Source organism: Schistocerca serialis, chromosome 3 (assembly GCF_023864345.2).
Source record: "Schistocerca serialis cubense isolate TAMUIC-IGC-003099 chromosome 3, iqSchSeri2.2, whole genome shotgun sequence".
NCBI lineage: Eukaryota > Metazoa > Arthropoda > Insecta > Orthoptera > Acrididae > Schistocerca > Schistocerca serialis.
The window spans coordinates 618,720,772-618,729,433 of record NC_064640.1 but is presented as its reverse complement, the minus strand read 5'-3'; the positions used below and the strand labels follow the sequence as shown (position 1 = coordinate 618,729,433).

Sequence of the window (8,662 nt, the reverse complement as noted above, 5' to 3'; positions counted from 1 at the left end):
GATCGACACGTAATAAAAGACTTTTACAATGCGTGAGTGCTTTGCACGCCGCTCCTATAGCGACCACTTCGCGCTACAGCATGACACGTGGCCATTCACACAGAGACCATCACACAGCTTACTATCTGAAGTATGGACAATAGGATGCATGCGTTCATGTTACAAACGAAACGTTTCAGAAGTAAATTCCAGAGCTGAAAATTATTCAATTGATGTCCACACTATTCTAACTCATACTTCCAATTTGCATCAAAGGTGAGGTTCAAATGGCTCTGAGCACTATGGGACTCAACTGCTGTGGTCATCAGTCCCCTAGAACTTAGAACTACTTAAGCCTAACTAACCTAAGGACATCACACACATCCATGCCCGAGGCAGGATTCGAACCTGCGACCGTAGCAGTCGCACGGTTCCGGACTGCGCGCCTAGAACCGCGAGACCACCGCGGCCGGCTCAAAGGTGAGGCTTCCACATGTGGATGAATCTTAGTAGACGACGTGAAAAAAAGTTGCGTTTGAAAACGCGAAAAAAATTGAAAAAAGTAAACAGTAACTGGTGGCTCGATAATTCTTATATGTATGTGTAGTCCTGTGCAACACGATCAGGAAATGCAGTCTTTGTTAATACTGTCCACAGATTTATGAAATGAGATTTTGCTCTATAGTGACTTCATAGTGGAGCATGAATCACGGAAATAGTAGAAGGGCTTAGCATGATTCAGGATAAAGCTCTAAGTCAAAGCAATACTTTCCACTAGAAGGTCATTTCCTTTGCGCATGTGTAACCCTTTGTCTGTTCTTTCACACATGTGACATTGAATTCATCTACAGTACCGATTATGAAAATGCAGAAATTTAAGCTAAAATGAAACAGCTGATATATTTTAAAAATTTGACAGTTTCCTGCAAACAAGGAAAGAAAAAGAGCAGTACACGATCAAAATGTTCGTCATCTGAAAACTTATATCATAAATGTTAATTGTTCTTGAGCAGAAGAAACTACGTTTTGCTACGGAGCCAGCGTGAATCCCTGAAAACTCCTACAGTGAAAGAATACATAAATTATTTTGGGAGCTGGGGTTGTATCAAGCTACAATAAACAGGGATTCGTCGTAAATTATTACAACATTCTTTTTTTTTACTTTTTCTGATATTTTTGTTTCATAATTACTCGGGAAAATAGGAAATAGAAAGTATTAATATTAACTATTTTTGTGAAGTATATTCGTGGATGAAACTGATGTAAATTTCGTGGTTCTATATTTGAGGTTTTCAAATGCTAGTATTGCTAAAATCTGTGGATTAATGTATATTATCTCTGCCCAAATAGTTTCCGTCAAAGTTTGTTGATATTTTGAAGGGCGCTAAGTTAAAATTTTGCTGCAAGAAAACAAGAGTATGTGACGGTGTAGAACTGTAAGTAGTAAGCACACGTAAATATATCTGTGATTTTGACGTGTAACTTTTAAGCCTTAAAGAGAAAGAAATGAGTTTAATTTAAACACGATAGTTAATTTATATGTAAAACAAAACTTTATTCTGTTATAATGACAGCTGCTTATCCGATTTCACCAGGATGCAATTTCATTTTCAGCCCACGGAATATAGTAAAGTACCAAATATGGCAATAACTTTCTTCAGAAAATCATTGAAGTAGCCTTACATTAGCAGTGACGACGTTTACGTGTTACGAATAATTGCTATACCGCCAATATGAATTTGAATAAGAGATGATAAGCGTTAAAGGCGAAAGAAAAATGAAGAAAATAGACGGTTAATATTAAACCCAGAAGTAAACTTCTTAAGAGTTATTGGTGCCATTCTAAGGGAAAAACAGGTTTCTGAAGAAAGTGTGCATGATATGGTTAGCACACTGTTAAACTGGCTGTACTATAGCATTTTGTCTACAGAATTCGGTTAGCAGTCAGCGTACCACGTAAACATTCGTGTAGTTCCAAATCGCCGTAATGAATGTCCCCGTCGCCAGAAAAGAATCGCATAGTTAAGAATTGTGTATACATGGGAATAGGATGTCACTACAAAACACCGGCTGTTGTATTCTAATGACATAACCTTAATGGCATAACAAGCTTTTAACATTCTCTTCACCAGTATCCTCATGTGTATCCTCATCTAGATATGATGAGGTTTCCAACAGACTACTGAATACTTGTTCCCGTAAAATAACTACTGTCTTTCTGAAATATGTAAGGCATCATTAATTCAGAGCATTTTCCAGAGAGACTGAAATGTAACTTTTGTAAATCCCTCTATAAAAAAAGGTGGTAGAGATGTCAGTAACTAACGGTCTCTTTCACCACTGACATCATTTTCCCAAAATTTTTTTATATGATCGTGTATTCTAGAATAGCACCCCAACTATATCGTCAAACAATCACAGTTTGGCCAACTGATAACGCCATTGACACATTCGCTCACCAAATTTTACAAGCACAGAATAATAAAATAGTACCAGTTGGTATTTTCTGTGATCGATCTAAGGCATTTGACTGTGTTACTCATAGTATTCTCGTGGGTAAACTTAAGTTTTTTGGAATTGATTGTAATGTCAAACGAATGGATAATGTCATATCTAACTAAATCAGTGCAGAAGGGTCTGCGTATAAACAGCAGACTGAAGTGGGACTTCCATAGTATTTTCTTCCCACAAAACAAAAAAGTATTCTATGCATAGAAGCACACTATTAGAATTGCGGGGAGTCCATCCTAGGCACTTGTGTAGAAATCTATTTAGAAGTCTTCAAATCCTTAAAACAACTGTGTAATATTTTTTTCCATGATGTGCTTTGTTACTAAAACCAGCAAATTACTCAAAACCAGTAGTTCATTCCAACATTCGGAGGACGCTTGATAAACAATATGGAAAAAAAAGGGGGAAGGGCAATGGTGCAGAAGGGGTTCTGTACAGTGGCATCACAGATTAAAGATGTGGTTGGAAACATACTCAAGTTGAAAGAAAAACGAGAGAGATGTTGTAGTATAGACGAATTTCTTAATCACAATGCATAATCTGATTCCTAGTATATGTGCAGCATAACTTAAAATCAAATATAATTACAAAACATGCTTACCCTGCACAACACAGTCTCAACCATCTCACAAATAAGTGTGTCCTCTAATAAAAGCTCATAAACTAACATTACACAAGCCTCCCTGCAAAAGAACAAACTTCAGCACAATTATGACGTAAATGATATAATCCCATCTGGCAATACAGAAAACTTCAATTTACCTGTCCATTCATACCTTTAGAACAGACTGGCACCATATGTAGGCCTGCCAACTTCATATTTTGTAATTTTTGTGTTGTGTAGTTGACTTATTGCTCTGCAGTGGGCCACAGTATCATTGTGCTGGCTATATAATTCATTGTTGGTGCTACACCAGTTTTAGGGAAACATTTTTGCAGCTTTTCTACAATACCTGAAAAGTGCAAGAGGATGCCTCTCATAGTGTAATACTGCTCCCAACAGCCTTCATCCGTGGCGCGCTGCAATTTTCGAGCTGCCATTCACCTTGATGATGGCGTTTGTCGTGATGACCATTGACCTAGTGTACCAAAAATGTGATTCATCCAAAGAGCCAACATGTTTTCCATTGATTGACAGTCAAATCCAGATGGTGCTGTGCCCATTGCAATCATAATTGACAATCTCATCGAGTCAACATGTGTACACGTAGGGGTGATCTGCCGCAGAGCTCGACATTCAAAAATGTACAACATATGGTGTGCTCTGAAAGTCTTGCAGGTGCACCAGCACTGTGCTCTTTTGGTAGAGATGCCACAGATCACCGTCTATCCTACTTTACGGAGCAGACAAGCCTCTGAACCCCACGTTCTGTGATGAGTTGAGGACGTCCAACCATTTAGTGCCTAGTGGTAGTTTCACTGTCCTTTTACATCTTTGCAGCGATGCTCATGATAGTAGCATTTGTGAACATTCAACCAGCTTCACCATTTTTGACAGACTCGTTCACAGGTTCTGTGTAATAATAAACTACCCTTTGTCAAAGTCACTTATCGCAATGGATTTCCCGATTTGCAGCTCATATATTCACTAGGACGATCCCTCGTGTGTGACTGCTCCGCTCATATACTTTTGTTACTGTGTTTGGCTTATCAGTGTATGAAGCATACAAGTAATACACAACACCTAACAAATAGCACCACACCAATCCAGTTGTGCACTTACATCACTTGAACGCAGATTCGAAACATTGATGTTCAACTATACAGTGCGACAAAGTACTTCATATCTTCCTATTTAAACACAGTCCATTTGAAGTACGCTGGCAAACATGTCACCTAACACACACTGTTATATTATGGGTCTAAACTGATGGACAATACCCTACATTTCATGTGCTCTCAATGGTCTGTCATTAAGTTTACAGCAGATTCAATGAAATCATAGAGCAAAACTGCTCAATAACGTAACACAGCATTAGAAAGATCCAAGCAGTGGGATCAAAACATTGATACAGGGAAAGTTCAAAGAAGAGTTCCGTGGCACAACAACTTAGATGATTTAATAGCGTATATTTGTCTATTTGAATAACTTCTTTTTGCAGTTAATACTGTCCTCAAAAGCATCTAACTATTGATAAACAACCGCATGATGGGATTACAGAAGCGTCCGATTCCACCCGTCTGCTTTGACTTATGACGTCGCCAAATTGGTGGAAACGACCATTCTCAACATCTCCAATATGGCGCCTATGACGTCATTACATAAACACAACAAACACGGAAATACATATAAAACCAACAAACACATGTCCCTCCAAAAACATAATCAGACTAACAAGACCAGCACGAGAAGTTGGAGGTTTTTGGGTTGGGACAAACTAAATATAAACACATACAGACACACACCATGATCCCAAACCATACAAAATGACGACATAAAAGTGCTACAAAATTCCCAAATACCGCTACACTTACAATATCGACAGGAATCAGTCACTTCCCTTCACCTACATAGCTCAACCACAATTGTCCATACCACCAAATAAAAACCAAAAATTATAATCACACGGCAACTGTCAGTACCACAAAGCCAACACCTCAAACAACAAAAATTGGGAATCGGACACTTCCCTTGACCTATATAGGTCAACAGCAGCCCACGATATCAAAACACATAGCCACAACGACAAATTAGAATCGGTCACTTCCCATGACCTATATAGGACAACAGCAGCTCACGATACCAAAACACTCGTAGATGATGATGATGATGATGATGATGATGATGATGATGTCACATTGGAATCGGTCACTTCTCATGACCTATATAGCTCAAATACAACTGACGATACCAAAAAAATTGAAATCGAGTACTTCCCCTAAGATACATATATCAACCACAAGTGCCGATACCAAACCATCAACCACCAACATATGCAGTAAATAACACTGACCCAACAACACATAAAAACCCCACTGAACATCATAACATGCAAACAATAAACCCCCCCAAAAAAAGACTACTTACCACAAAAAAGTTTCGGCTCTACACACTAGGTCAGCCACCCCAATCACACACACGCACACACACATAAAATTTAAAAAAAAATAAAAAAAAAGAAACCACTCGCATATTCTGCTTGCATATACCGCTTTTCACTATCTCCGCCACAAGCCCAAAAAGTTGAGGAAACTTAATGAAGGACAACATGTCGTCCCCCATTTCAGCCTTCAGACGCGTACTATTAAACTTAGAAGTCATATCCATACCTAACAAAACAAGACACAAATTGAATTAAACGACTTAACACACGACAAACAACAAACCAGTAACATCAAATGACACCACAATGGAAACTTAATTCTTAACTCACTGAAACTAATTTCCGTTCTTCTATAACAGTCACAACTGATAAATGCACACTTCAGGCACCGGCACCCAAATGAACCCAATACACCACATAACACACGGGCCATACACACACCATCAGAGGACACCACCAACAGCAACAAGACAACATCTACAAACACAACAATCATAAACTAAAATCCGTGCCATCATGACGTCACACAGCACAACACCCTTACGTCACGGTCAAAGCCGACGGGTGGGATCAGACGCCTCCATTGACTCCCACATGAGTGTTTTCTTCATATATGCGGTTACTTTAAAGGACTGCAAGCCATGCGCTAACAATCAACAATACTAACCTCTGCATTATCAAATTTATATGCACAGATGGTTCTAAGTTGTCTGCAGAATTTGTCTTTTTGTTTATGATAATTATTTTTTGGGCATAGGGCTGTGGTCCAATGCATAATTTTCTGCCTAACATTTCGTCTTCTACTGGTGGAGACATCATCAGAGGCTTTAACATTTCAGAAAGCAGTTACAGCCTCAAGCAAGCTCAAGAAGCCAAACTGTTTATATGTATCCACACAACATTCAGTTTGTGAGGTCGACTGGTGCCCGAGATCACGGAGTCATGTTGACATATGCTATGGAGTTTGTGGTGGGGAAGAGTTGGTGCTGTTTGTTATTTAGCACTAAGGCCCACAACTTGTCTAATTTGAATCCTCCTCCTTTTCTGTTAAAGTTGTTTTTATGCATTTGGTTTTCTGTGGCCATATTAATGAGTAGATCTTGATAAAACCATAGTGTCAGAAAAATGGATGTTGTGGTTCCTTGGTCCCAGCTCATGATCTGCCATTCCCGATTTATCTGTATTGCACAGGCAACAATGCATCTTGTGTTCCTGAAAGTGAGGTCAGTGCTTATTTTTGTAGCTCATATTTACATTTGACCAGTAGCACCAGGTATTTGATATACTCCTGTTGTGCAAGTGGCAAGCATAAGTCCTTTGCAGTGTACAAATATTCGCACACCTTTCTTTTGGTTTCAACACTGCATCAACTCCATGTTTGCTGAGTACTCTGCTGATGCGATCTGTGACAGTTTTTATAAATGGAGGCAAAATTTTCCTTCTCATTAGAAGCTTTGGACCTTTTAGGGTGTTGTGCCATATTTATCTCTTTGTCAGAATAGATGTTTTTTCTGAAGGTAGTTCTTAAATGATTGAGCATGCCCTCCAAGTACTGTGGTTCACAGATTCTTCCAGCCCAGTCCACCAAGGTTTTTATGACTCCTCTTTTCTGCTTGGGGTGGTAATTGGAATTTCTGTGAAGGTATCTATCTGTGTGTTTACCTTTCTGTAGACCTTATGTCCTTAAGTTCCATTAGGTTTTCTAAGCACCTGTACATCCAAAAATTGGGATTAACATTATTCAGAAAATTTAGAATTACAAGAGTTCCTCTTCTCCATGAGGCCATGTAATGAAAATATCAACCACATAAACTGTTACCAACGTGAGGGCTTTTTATTTTTGTCTGAAGGGCTTCTTCTTCAAATGTTTCCATATAAAAATTTGCTACAGCTGTGTGAATAGTGGTCATTGAAAGCCTACATTCTGTGGTATAGCATTTGTCAAAATTTGTATAATCCCAGAGGCGCTAGAAACTTTGAAATTGATCAAAACACTTGAAGTCCTTACTTACTGAAATTACCCAGTGAACTGCAACCCATGCTCCATATGTGCTCAGCAGATAAACTGCTTCAAATATTTGAGATGCCAATTTCCAGTTACAATAGCAGCAGAAGGAAGCTAGGAAAGTATCATGCACCGCTAAGAGAATGTTTGTCTTCCTTGAGGTGAAGAAACTGACAACACTAGTCTTTTCATTTCAGGAGTTCAGTGTTATTTCCTCCCAGCCATAAAAACAAGACATTCGTTTTCACTTACTTCATTGATGGTATACTTCCCAATGACAAAAACATCTTTCCACGTCGGATGCAGGGTTCATAAGTGTTTCATTCATTCATTCATTCATTCAGTTAATCATGGTGTTCTACAGATTTCACGAATGAGAACCTTTAGGGATAAGGAATGAGTTAAGGTATACTTTAGTGAAATACAAACAAGCCTTTAATTCTACATGGTTTCAACAATAAACTATCAGTATAATGCTTAACTCTATTTGTCCTTATGCTCACTAAATTTAGCCTGGTATGCCGTCATTAGAAGGAAAACTGCTGCTCCCTATGTTATATTAAATAGCTGCTGCATATCTCTGATTGGCAGCTTAATATGTACTTAATTACAATGATATTTCTCAAAGAAAATAGGTACCTGGATCTGTAAACAGTCCTTTCGCGATGCTTTACTACTTGTTATTCAGCTGTACAACAAACACTACTTCCTGCTGTGTAGCTGACAGATCTTTTCAGTCCACAATTATAGATATTAAAATAATCTGTAGGTGGGGTGGCTAATGGCATAGTTCTTCAGTTTTTGGTACAATTTATAAAAGGCTGCCAGTTTCTTTATTTATGTTTTTTTAGAGCTTGTTGAATGCCTTTATCTCAGAGTACATAACCCCTCTCTGAAAGTCTACCTGCAAACTACGTGCCTGTCTTCTGTTGTGATTGTGTAGATAGCAGTTCAGCTAAAACTGTTGTTGGCAACAAAAATCATCAGGGAGTAAATTTACTCACATGTGAATGTAAGAATTCCAAAACCCTTAAAAAGTCCTCTGCAGAATGAGCAGTTATCTACTTTACACAATATTTTTAGTGCTCCTTTCTGTTGGATAATCATTCACTCACTTTGGGTT

At 38.4% G+C, this 8,662-nt stretch overlaps 1 protein-coding gene across 5 annotated transcripts in view; it reads left to right on the top strand.

Moving 5' to 3' along the window:
* Positions 1-1,324: 1,324 nt before the first annotated feature.
* The window catches only part of LOC126470503 (Bardet-Biedl syndrome 2 protein homolog), a 178,643-nt gene continuing 171,305 nt past the window's right edge, over positions 1,325-8,662 (top strand). For 4 of the 5 annotated variants that reach the window (XR_007586222.1, XM_050098391.1, XM_050098387.1 and 1 more), the window contains exon 1: positions 1,325-1,415. The gene's annotated coding sequence lies outside the window, so the exon portion shown is untranslated. The remainder of the gene's footprint in view (positions 1,416-8,662) is intronic. The other variant, XM_050098389.1, reaches the window with a different exon arrangement.